The sequence below is a fragment of the Equus quagga genome, chromosome 4, assembly GCF_021613505.1.
Source record: "Equus quagga isolate Etosha38 chromosome 4, UCLA_HA_Equagga_1.0, whole genome shotgun sequence".
Classification (NCBI taxonomy): domain Eukaryota; kingdom Metazoa; phylum Chordata; class Mammalia; order Perissodactyla; family Equidae; genus Equus; species Equus quagga.
The window spans coordinates 25613476-25626714 of NC_060270.1; the positions used below are offsets into that span (position 1 = coordinate 25613476).

General features: G+C 36.6%; 1 protein-coding gene across 5 annotated transcripts in view; it reads right to left on the reverse strand.

The window, feature by feature from the left end:
• ZNF148 (zinc finger protein 148) overlaps positions 1–13239 on the reverse strand; it is a 120372-nt gene that overhangs the window by 13945 nt on the left and 93188 nt on the right. The gene's annotated exons all lie outside the window — the stretch shown is intronic.

The window sequence follows — 13239 nt, forward strand, 5'->3', positions numbered from 1 at the left end:
GTGATAAGGGCATAAGCTTTATGCACAAATTAGCTCACTATGGCTTGACATATTAATCTGATTTTGGGCAGTTTCAACTAACCCTCCTCTTCTTCAAACCATTCCAATCTGGCTTCTGCACTGACTTCATCAAAATAGTTTGTGCAAATCACCTTAAGGTTAGCAAACACAACCAAATCTCTTCAGTTATCTTGGTAGACCTCTCAACAGCACTGAACTCAAGTGATCCTTTTCTTTTTCTTTAAATTCACTTTTCCCTTGGTTTCCATGATATCCATGCTCCTTCAATCTCTGTGACTGCTCCTCAGTGTTCTTTCCAGCTCATCCTCCTCCCTCCAACAATGAAATGTCTTAGTTCTTCAAAGCTTCTTCCTAAGTTTTTTGCTTTTCTCATTCTATATTATTTTCTTTGGCAAGAAGGGAAATATCTTTTTCCATAGCTTTAATTACTCTCAAATTTGAGCTCCAGACCCATACATCCAAACTGCCTACTCAACATATCCACTTCTATGACACTTAGGGATCTCAAACACATCATATCTCACACTAAACTCGAGCTTAGTCCTTCTCCAGAATCCCTATTTACATGAATGGCACTCCCATCCACCTAGTCTTGCAAGCCAGAGGCTTGCATAACTTTTCTCTTCTTTATCCCCTTTCCATACTCAACCAATTAACAAGTCCAACTGATTCTACCTACTAAATACTTGTCAAATCTGCCCACTTCTTTCTGTTTCCCATTGTTATCACGCAAGTTCAAGATACTATTATGCCCCAGCCTGGACTATTATATAACAGCATCCCAAGAGTAGTCTCTCTGGGATCCACTCCCATCTCCTTCCAATTCCACAACACTGCTAGATTTTCTTAACGTAAGTAAATCTGATCATGTTTAAAGCCTATTGATGGCCTTCCACTGTTTTTAGGATAAGGAAAAAAACCCTGGGTCCTCTACTATCTGGCCCCTGCCTTTTGCTCATATCTGATACTTCTTCACAACTTCCCCCTTACTTTCTGAGCTCTAGTCAAAGTGGCCTCCGTTCAATTCCTAGAACTGCCACGCTTCTTCTCTCCTCTAAGATCATTTTCTCCTAAAATCCCTCCCCCAAACCAATTCTTTGTTATGAGAGTGAATGATAGGGCTTTACACTCAAGAAATGTTATCTACTGTTCTTATTAATCAGAATGAAAATGGCAATTTTTTAAGTAAAAATCTAGGCCAAAATATTTATGACGATACCCGTGACAAAGTTCACATGACCTAGTAACATATACTTGACAACAGAAGGGACCGTCCATCTTTAATAAGTCAGAACCAAATGTTAAATGAGATAATCTGTGTGAAGTAATTCAAGAACAAAGCCTAGCACATTTTAATAGCTCAATAAATGTTAGCTATTAAAAATACAAATGGAGAGGTTGATGATAAATGATTACCATTATATTTACCTATTGATTACAGTTATAACCCAGTAACTGGGCTATATATCCCAAATAAAAACATCCTTAACCTAGACAATAAATTCAGGAAAAGGGGAAACAAGGAGGATTATTGAAACAAATACATGGACACCCAGCAATATGCTTAAAACTTCAGAGAATATAAGAAATAGAAGAAGATCACTGGCATAAAGTCCTTCCAGGTTAGAAAGATAATTTATCAGTCTAAGAAGACCCCATACACTGTGCAGGAAACTGTATTCTATAGGAAATCATCTGAGACTAAATCATAACCAATGAAGTATAAATTAGGTTATTAAATAAAAACTGTGAAGCCGTACAGTAACATGAAGACACGTCAGTTAAATCAAACTGGCAAAAAAACCAAAAGGCCTTAAGTTAACTAATGAAAGAAGTAATTTTTCTGGGTAGTAAATTTTTTAAAACCCATCTTTCTAGTAACATAGAATGCTTTTCTTTCCCTAGAATAGAGGTCAGGGAGAAAGTTCAGCTCCTGCATTTAAACTTTGGAAACACTGGTAACTTTTGCCCACTTTGAAAAATAACAGGTTGGGGTCACCACCTCCCCGCACAAAAGAAAATTAAGAAAGTTCTTTCATTTTTTCTGAGCTTCTTTTCTTTTGCTGAGCTATGCAATTATACATTTACACTGTAATTTTTCAAGTGGCCTAGTTTCCTTAGGATGAAACAGCGAATGGCAGGTGGGGCACTGTTCCTTGGCTTCTACAGACCAGCTTTTAGACTTCCACTTTATGAGACACACAACACTGAGAATGATAACCACCTCTTGTAAGAGCACCATGCCAGGCAAACCCTATTCAGAATTTTAAAGACTTGAGAGTTGGTCTAGGAATCATATGTGAAAAATAAACAAACAACATTGTCCTAATTCTGAAAATAAGTTGAACACCATATAATTATGGCAATTCCCACATCTCATTTTTCTACCAGCCAATATCTGCAGACCATACACAACTGGTACTAATATCTAAGCATATTAACACTAAGTAATTCATGTCCCAACCATGGCACCTAGGAAATACAGGACCTAAATTAAAGTAATAGTAATTAATGGAAATACCATCTAAATGTGACATATGTAACTATTTTCTAATTATTTTAAAAAGTTAATTCAGAATATCTCATAGGTGTATCTTCTAGAGATGTGGATTTAAAATGTTTTTAAAATTAGTAAAATGACTGAATATACGGGTATCAGTGTGTCCCTACCAAAAATGTTAGAACCCCAAAATGTAAAACAAATTTAAACAGTGAGCTAAGTAAACACTCTCCTGACTTGTAAACATTGTTAGTCTATTTTTAACTTAATATAAACCCACAATTTCCAACTACCTCTTGAAAACAAGTGCTCTGAAATAAGAGATCCAAAGTGAAGACTACGCTAAGCACATAAGGGGGTTACCAAATCAAGCGACTCTACATCGAATCCCCTACACTGCATCCCATAAAAGGGAGGAACTTGGCATCAGTTTATTTTCTTTCTTATTTATGGTGTTGTCTTCATATAAGACTAGATAAATGGGGGGCCAGCCTGGTGGCACAGCGGTTAAGTGCGCATGTTCCACTTCAGCAGCCCCGGGTTCGCCGGTTCGGATCCCGGGTGCGGACACGGCACCACTTGACAAGCCATGCTGTGGTAGGCGTCCCACATATCAAGTAGAGGAAGATGGGCACGGATGTTAGCTCAGGGCCAGGCTTTCTCAGCAAAAAGAGGAGGATTGGTAGCAGTTAGCTCAGGGTTAATCTTCCTCAAACCAAAAAAAAAAAAAGACTAGATAAATGGACATCAGCTTTCCTTTTTTTTTTTTTAATTAAACAGGGTATCAAAGGATGAAGGACCATTCTCTCAAAAACATACTCTTTTCGTCACTAAAATTCTTTTTCCTAATCAGGGTCCTTTGACTTTTTTCCCAGCCTCACAATTGTCTCTATTATCCTGTCACAATAAAATGATTTGTCTTTTTACATTAATTGCAACCTATCCTTTTATTTCATGCATAATGCAATTGAGAAATATGATGTAGACGCTCTAACATGAGCAAGGAGCTTAAAAGAACTTTTACATAAAGAATCCTGGTAGCCTGACTCAGAGTTAGTGACAATTTCAGCAGCTATCTTTTCTGAATTCAGCTGTCAATTAAATAGCTGAAGAGAATGAACAGGGAATACAAGTTCTAGGAACATGGCAAGAAGCAGTCGGCTATAAGCACTCTATTTTTCAAAGTGTCATCTTAAAAATGCAGGTGAAATATGCATTCCAACATAGAATACCTATCTTATTTATGTCTTTTAGCTTATAATTTTATTGAGCACCTACTACGTGTCAAGCACTTGGTGGGTACTCTTCCATTTAAATCAACTCTATTCTTGTCAATTAAATTATCCCCATTCACCAGGCTAGGAAACTTTTGCCCAAAGTCATGGTGCCAATAAATTAGGCCCAGGAATCAACCCTAGCGACCTTCTTTTATCTCCAGAAAAGCCACTTCAGCACCAAATTCATCTACCTCATGGTTTATCTCAAAGTGATCCCAAACTGTGGACCAAGAATATATCAAGTCATAACCCAGGCTTTCATTGATTTGTTTAGCAAGTACTAAGTGTTTGTCAGTGTCTGGAAATGAGAGGAAATAACCTGGAAAATGACAGTAGTGGAATGGTTAAAACCTAGTTGTGTTTTTTTTTTTTACACTATTTTACTATTTGATAAATTTTCACAAATGAATATACCTTTGAAAGCATCATCACAACCAAGATAATGAATATATCTGAAACTACAAAGTTCCCTGTTACTCTATATAGTCCCATCCTCCCGCCGCCCTTCTGTCATTCCCTCCCCACTTCTCCAGGCAACCAATTGTCAGCTGCCTGTCCCTATAGTTTATCCTAATTATTATTATAAATATTTTCAGACACAAAAGTAGCAAAGAATATAAAGAGCCTTCATTTACCCATCACTCAGCTTTAATATTATGAAGATGAGGCAAATTTTATTTCATCTCTTTCCATTACTTCTTTCTTCTTTCCTTTCTTATTTTAATCAAGTAAACTTTTTACTGGAGTATAGCAGTGACAGAGAAAAGTAAACAAATCGTAATTACAGCTCACTGAATTTTCACAAAGTTCTCTGACTCATTCAACCAGCACCCACAGTCAAGAAACAGAACATTACCAGCACCTCCTGAGTGCCTCTTGAGGCCTCACCTGGTCACTCATCCCTCAGAGAGAACCACCATCCAGACCTCCAACATCAGAGATGAGTTTTGCCTTCTAATGAACTGTTTATTACGGAAATTCTAAAGCACATAAAAAAGTACACAGAAGGTACCCTCGCCATATTTTTAAAACAACTATTGAAATGTAATATACCTACATAAAAGTATACAAAACATAATGTAGTCTGAGGAATTTTCTCAAAGTGAACAAATCCCTGTAATCACTATCCCAACCAACCAACAGAGCATTGTGAGCACTGCAGACACACTTCCACTCGCTCTCTGTCAGGAACCACAATCCTGATTTTTAACACATAAGTCATTTTGTTTTGTTTATGAACTTCACATGAAGGAAGTCATATAGTACGTATTCTTTTGTGTCTGGCTTCTTTCATTCAATGTTATGCTTTTAAGATTTATCCACAACATGGTGTCTAGTATTCTATCATACGAATGTATTATAATTTATTCATTTAACTCTTGATGGAAATCTGGGTTGTTCCCAGTTTCTGGCTATTAATAACAATGCTGCTTTAACATTCTTGTACACATCTTTGGTGAATATATGTACACCACATAAGCATACAACTAGGAGTGAAAATGATAAATCATAGGGTTTATGTGTGTGCAGCCTTGGCAGAGAAAGTTTACTAAAGTGGATGTGCCAATTTACACACCCACCAGCAGTATACAAGAGTTCCAATCGTTCCACATCCTTGCAAGTACTTTGTATGACCTATATTTTTCATTTTAGCCATTCTGGGGTGTGTGCAAGTGGTATCAGATTGCAATCTTAAGTAATTTTCCTGATGACTAATTGAGTACCCTTCCACAGTTTACTAATCGTTTGGATATCCTTTTTGTTGTGTGTTAAGTATCTGTTCAAGCATCTGGCACACTTTTCTATTGGCTTGTCTTTTCCTAGATAGATCAGTAGGAATTCTGCACATATTTGCAAGGCTTAGTTTTCACTTTCTTAATGCTGTCTTTAATGAAGAGAATATCTGAAGGTTAATGTAACCCAATTTATCAATTTTTTTCTATTATGACTAGCACTTTCTACATCCCAGCTGAGAAAGGTTATATCTTTTTCTGTTTTCATATTTTTCTCTTGTGATATTTCTGATGTCTTCCATTTCACCAACTTTCTCTTTTACTACCTCTGTTCTTCCATTAAATCTATATGTTATGCTCTTTATATCAGTTATCATATTTTTCAATTCTAGAATTTTTCATTTGCTTCTTTTTATAGATTGCAATTCTCTGGTAAATTCTCCACTTTTCATCTATTTTCTGTACCTTTTCTAATATTTTCTTAAGCATATTTAAGCACTTTAAATTTTAAAGCTCTTCTCTGCTAACTCTAATAGCTGGATTACCTGAGAAATTGTTTTTATTATCAATTTTTTTCTCTTACCTTTCTGTGATTCTGTCCTATCACTTGATATGATTATAATTTTTGACTGGATGCAAAACATTGTATATGAAAAATGATAGAGGCTCTGGAAGATGTTAAAGAGAGCTCACCCTTTCTTCTGAGCACGTAGTGTGGAGGCTGATAACCTAAATTCCCAAATGGGTTAAGCCCACTTGAGGCTGAGTTATTTTATTGCAAGCCCAAGACTCTGGCTTTTTAAAATAAGAAATGTTTCTTTTCTTCCCCATTTCTTGTCTATTCGCAAAAAATGGGCAGTGAGGGGCTGGCCCCATGGCCTACTGGTTAAGTTCGGTGCGCTCTGCTTTGGAGGCCTGGGTTCAGTTCCCAGGTGTGGACCTACACCTCTCATCGGTGGCTATGCTGTGGTGGTGACCCACGTACAAGACAGAAGACTGGCACAGATACGAGCTCAGGGTGAACCTTCAAGTAAAAAGAGGAAGATTGGCAACAGACGTTGGCTCAGGGCAGATCTTCCTCAGGAAAAAAAAAAAAAAGTCAGTGACAAGCTAACTGCCTTAGTGCTTTAATAGTGAATACTTAGTACCAACAACTATAATACTTTTACAATAGTATTTCTAAAATTTTATATAACCTGTTCTCTCTAATAGCATCAGGTCTCTACGAATTTCCTTATGTACTTTTAGATTACTCAATGTGAATGAGGCTGTTCTTACTGAGATTACACCATTAATTTAACACATAATGTGGTAACAGCATTTTAAATGTTGCAAGCAAAGAATGAATCTGATAAATTATATTCTATATAATTAGAATATAAACACAAATAAGTCATGCTAAAACTATTTTCTAAAGGTAACATTTTTCATATGATAGGATGTAAGTTAAATTCTTTTAGTGCTTTAGTTTGGTACTAAAGACTTATTTACGTGAAATATACAGTTTAACCAGGTTTTGTTTTGTTTTGGTGAGGAAGATTGTCCCTGAGCTAACATTCATGCCCATCCTCCTCTATTCTGTATGTGGGACACCACCACAGCATGGCTTGATGAGCAGTGTGTAGATCTGTGCCTGGGACCCGAACCTGTGAACCCTGGCCTGCCAAAGTAGAGCACACAAACTTGACCACTACACTACCAGCCTGGCCCCTTGAACCAGTTTTTTAGATAATAGATGTTATGTAAGAATACTTACATTATGTACTGAATATAAAAAATTATTCATACTGTTCTTTGAAATATATAATAAAACTTATGCTCCATACTTAACAAGCAAAAAAACGAAGACTAATATTTTTGCCAAATTTTTGGTTTTGGACTTCTGCATATTTCAGAAAATACTTACATTAATATAAACTCATTACCATTTGATTTTTTTATTTTGCATTATGGTTAGAAATACAAAGTTAATATTATATAAAAATGAAATTAAATATGGCGTTATCTTGGAAAATACCAAGAGGTCTTTCAAGAAAACAATGCTTTTTTTTTTTTTGCTTTATCTACCCAAACCCCTCCCTGTACACAGTTGTACATCTTAGTTGCAGGACCTTCTAGTTGTAGGATGTGGGATGCCGCCTCAACGTGGCCTGACAAGTGGTGCCATGTCCACGCCCAGGATCTGAACCCTGGGCCGCTGCAGCAGAGAGCACGAACTTAACCACTTGGCCACGGAGCCAGCTCTGAAAACAATGCTTTTTTTTTATCAATTTGAAAAAACATGTCTAAAAATTGCAAATCATATCTGATACATAAATAAATATATAAAGAATACTCAAAACAATAAGAAACAATTCAATTTTTTTAAATGGACAAAAGAATTGAAGAGACACTTAACCACCCCCTCCCCAAATAATATATATACACACACACAGATGACAAACAAGCAAATGAAAAGACGCTCAACATTTTTGGTCCATAGGGAAATGCATATTACAACTGCAGTGAGATACTTGCATACACACCTATTAGAATGGCTAAAATAAGGAAATCTGACCACGTCAAGTGCTGTCGAGAACGCAGATCAAATGAAGTTCTCATAAGTTACTATGAGACTTCAAAATGATACAGTCACTTTGGAAAACAGTTTGGTAGTGTTTTTTTCTTTTCTTTTTTTCTTTTGAGGAAGATTAGCCCTGGGCTAATATCCACCACCAATCCTCCTCTTGTTTGCTGAAGAAGACTGGCCCTGAGCCAACATCCATGCCCATCCTCCTCCACCTTATATGTGGGATGCCTGCCACCGTATGGTTGGACAAGTGTTATGCAGGTCTATAACCGGGATCCGAACTGGTGAACCCCAGGCTGCCAAAGCAGAATATGCAAACCTAACCACTGCACCACCGGGCCGGCCCGGGTGGGTTCTTATAAAGTTAAGCAAACACTTACTATATGACTCAGCAACTCCACTCCCAGGTAGTTTCCCAAATGAAGTGAAAATACGTTTAAAAAAGCTGCATGCAAATTTTTATAGCAAACATTTATAGAAGCTTTATTCATAATCACCAAAAACTGCAAACAATCCAAATATGCCTCAACTGGAGAATGGACGAACCAACTGAGGTATATCCATACAGTAAAACACTGCTCAGCAATAAAAAAATAACAAATTACTGATGTATCAACAACATGGATGACTCTCAAATGCACTATAATAAGTAGAAGAAGCCAGACTCAAAAGGCTACGTACTGTAAGATTCAATTTATATGAAATTCTGGAAAAGGTAAAACTACAGAGACAGAAAAACATGTCAGTGTCCGCACAGGATCGGGGTAGGCGAGGGGTTGGCCTCAAAAAGACATGGGGGAACGAGAGAACTGTTCCATAACTTGGCTCTGCTGGTGGTCACACAAATGTGTATTCTTTACATTTGTGCACAGAGTGTATATGTAGTACACACAGCGTATACACTAACAATTGTAAAGTTTGCTGCATGTAAATTATACCTTAATTTAAAAAAATTTTTAAAAATATGAAGTCAATAAAACATATTTCCCTTAAGATGAAAGAGATAATGAAAATTTAAGCTTTATGCATATCTATATAAAACAATGGAAAATCCTCAGCTATTTTACAAAATAAAATAAGGCACTACTAGCCCATCTTCCTCCAAAAGATCAACAGTCTCCACCTCATGGATGAACAGATATGGTACTAAGAACTTAATTCAAGTTCTCTTTTGATTATTTCGATTTTCTCTGTGAAACAAGCAAGCAGACAATCAGCTAAAAGTGAGAGGGTAGAAGGAAAGGTTGGAGGTTTATGGAAAGGAGGAAGTATGAAACATTTGGGAGAAAGGTTGGCAAGCTTTTTCAGTAAAAGATCAGGCAGTAAATATTTCAGACCTTGAGGGTCATACAATCTCTGTCACAGTTATTCAGCTCTGCTATTGTAGGGAGAAAAGAGCCATAGATATTATATAAAGGAATGGATATGGCTATGTTCCAATAAAATTTAATTACAATAATAGATAGCAGGTGCAAGTGGCCCATGGGCTGAACTATGGAACCTGTCTAGATGAATGGGAGACTGAATGGACTAAGGAATTAGATGATTTCTAGTAGGCACTCAAGGCCCACAAAGTTTAAAGTGACCCTAACTCAGCACAGCTTTCTGTTTTATTCCAGAAATGGAAAGAGTTAAATTTCCCAAAGTTGTAATTTAGCCAAGTGAGTACTATGCATGAGAGAGAGCAACGGGTATGAGTGCAAGCACGGAAGTGATTATGATAGATGACGACAGAATTTAAACTGGGTAAGGAAAGCGAGGAAGATGCGAGAAAAACGAAGGATAGCAAAAAGGAGGTAGAATCAGTGGATTGTAGGTCCCATGGGATACACAAGATTGTTGAAACCTAAGTACTAAAGAGCGTGGGCGGGAATGTTAGGAGGCAGTGCCTGGAAAACGAGAGACTGAAATCATGAAGAGACTGAAGTTTGGTAACCATTAGTCTAAGGTACGACCAAGAATGAGGTAAAATGAAGGACACGATCACTAACAAAGCAGAGGTCTAACAACTGAGAGACTACGACATTCAAAGAACAAACTTTGACAGGGGTTAGCACACTTTTTCTATAAATGGCTAGATAGTAAATATATTATGATTTGTGGGCCAAGAGGTAAAATCCAGAATATTGTATATGTACTCAGATAATGAGAGGAGAAAACTCACAAGTTTTTATTGATGAAATTTAAAATATGATAATTTTCTTTTTTTTTTTTTTTTTTTTTTTGAGGAAAAAAATTTGCCCTGAGCTAACATCTGTGCCAATCTCTCTCTATTCTATCTGTGAGTTGCCACCAGCATGGCGGCCACCAAGTGGTGTAGGTCTGCGCCTGGGAACCGAACCCAGGCCACCAAAGTGGAGGGCGCCAACCTTAACCACTGGGCCATAGGGGTGGCCCCAAGAGAACATAATTTTTCACCATACAGATGTACTAATAAGAAGACTGGAATTATTTTTTTTTTATGAGAGGAGGGAACATTTCACTAAACTGGGGATCAAAGTTAGTGTTTCCTATCATCAAAGACAACTGCAGATGTTTATCTGCGAATGCTGATCTGCAATGAGATTTTACATACTCTCTCTGAAATCGTCTTGTCCCAAAGATAGGTACTGATATCAATCCATGAAAATATAATTTTAATTAAGAATTACCTACCACTTGGAAGGCATTTGTAGAATTCTATTAGATTCTTTTCTTGATATTTACTTTTTAGCATGCCATTACATTGCAGATTGATTACTTCCAACTAAAGATTAGGTGGAGTTAGTTTAATGGATTCTGAAATATGGAAATTGCCTTTGCACTTGCATCAATGTACAAAAACTGATGAAAGTACAGTTTGAGCTTGGAAAATATATCTACCCATATTTGTGTGGAAATGGAGATTTTCCTTCTTGTTGTGACTTGTTAACAGGATGGGAAGTGTATAAAGCAGATTGTGTCATTCAACATCAGCAGCTGTCAAAATGACTTTACCACAAAAGTTTCACTATAAGCACTGTTGTCCCCTTGTAATATTAGGTCGAATTTATTATGAAGTGTTTTCAAGTCTTCAGCAAAAACTAATTTCCAAAGACATTCTTCAGTGTTCAATAAGAGTGGTTAAGAGTGGCTCCTCCTGGTCAGAAAAATTTTAACCTTGGTTCTACACTCAAAAACTCCCAATAAAACTCTAGTAATTCTAAGATATGAAATTGCTGTATCACGGGATAGGTCAGGATATTCAGCTTTTATATCAGACAAAAATTCACAGAACCCATGATGGTTAAATCCACTAAAGCAAACAAAGTTTGCTGTTGACACTACTGGTTCAATGACACACAATATACGGAAATGTTTTCCACAAAGTACTCTTCGTATAATATAATGAAATAGCCATAAGCTTTAAATGCTTTACATTTTTTCCAGCTTTGTTAATTAGTCCAACTAAACTTTGTTCTGCTTCACACATATTTCTCCCACCATCAGTTGTAACTTATCTTAGCAGAGTCCACTTCAGATTATACTGAAATAAGGCTTTCTCGTGTATTCTTTTTAAGAAAAGAAAAGAAAAACAGCTTTACTGAAATAAAATTCACATACCACTCAACTCAACCATTTAAAGTGTCTAATTCCACTTTGAAAATATTCTTACTTATAGTTGTTCTACAAAGGCTAATTCTTCAGTCACTTTAAACTTGGGATTGTCTCCTTCCATAAGTAACTGAGTAGTACTGGCAACATCTGTCAACTCAAGAGCCAAGGAACCCACCTGAAGTCATTTGCCTTGTTTTTTAACTGACTTCTGATATTGCTCCATTTAGGACTTCATTTGAAAAGCAGGTTCCACAATAAAAGCTTAAAAACCAGTACTTTATACTAGTTTCACTTCTTTAGTTCCCTCTGCTTAAACTATTATTAAATTTCATCTATATTTATTCTTCCTTTGAAATATCTTATCATATCCATTTCATTCAATTTCTAGTCTTTAATGTCCTATTCGTAAGTTCAGGCCCTCCTCACTTAGCTAGAGTATAATAGTGGCATTCCTAAGAAATCTCATTATAAAAGCAATTGTTTCAATGAGGGAGGAAAAAAAGGAAGACTAGGATTAGTTTCAGAAATTGCTTTCCTGCAGTGGAAAAAAAAATATTAATAGCTAATTAATTAATCTAAAATGCAAACACTACTGAGCAAACAAATCCAGACTGTTATAGAAATAGTAGCTTCAACTCTCAATACAGTACATAATGATTTAATGTAAACTTCGAGTTTAAACAAAATATTCAGTAACATATTTACCATTCAAGAACTGTCATTCAAAATGTAAAAACAATGGAAATGTAACAGCTTAGAAAAACAAAATATCACATGAACTACAAGGGGAGAAATGACCAAAAATAAAAAATGCTATTACTCTGCTAAAATAGTCTGTTACCATTGTCTATTTCTTGGCTGCAACAATCTTTTCCTTTTTTTTCTTTTTCCAAGGAGGATTAGCCCTGAGCTAACATCTGCCACCAACCCTCTTTTTTTTCTTTTGTGTGCTAAAGAAGATTTGCCCTCAGCTAACATCTGTGTCCATCTTCCTCTATTTTATATGTGGGATGCCTGCCACAACATGGCTTAATAAGCCATGCGTAGGTCTGCACCCAGAATCTGAAACCAGCGAACCTCAGGCCGCTTAAGTGGAGCACGTGAACTTAACCGCTGCACCACCAGACAGGCCCTCTTTTCCTTTTTAATATCATAAACAGCCTAGGTAAGATTAGTTAGCCATTGAGCAAATTCTCCTACTAAGTAGTAATCTAGAAGTCTTGGTAATTATGTAGAGCACCAAGCAACGTTTTTGGCAGGTAGCCTCTACCCCTCCCCGTAACAATCATTCTCCTCTTCTCTATCCTTGCTTCACATCTCATCCCCTTGATAACAGCCCCTCAAATGCCTCCTGTCCAGTCTCTAATATTTATGCCCATGGCTTATACATAAGGGAAACTCTTGCGTTTATCACTGAATCTTAACATTTTAAAATAATACCTTTCAGTTTCAGGTTCCCAAGAGTCCATTGTCCATTTTCCTCCAATTCTCATATAAAAAAATAAAATGTCTTAAGAAAAGGCAGATTTTTCTATAGGGATAAAGTTAGACCTTCTTAAGACT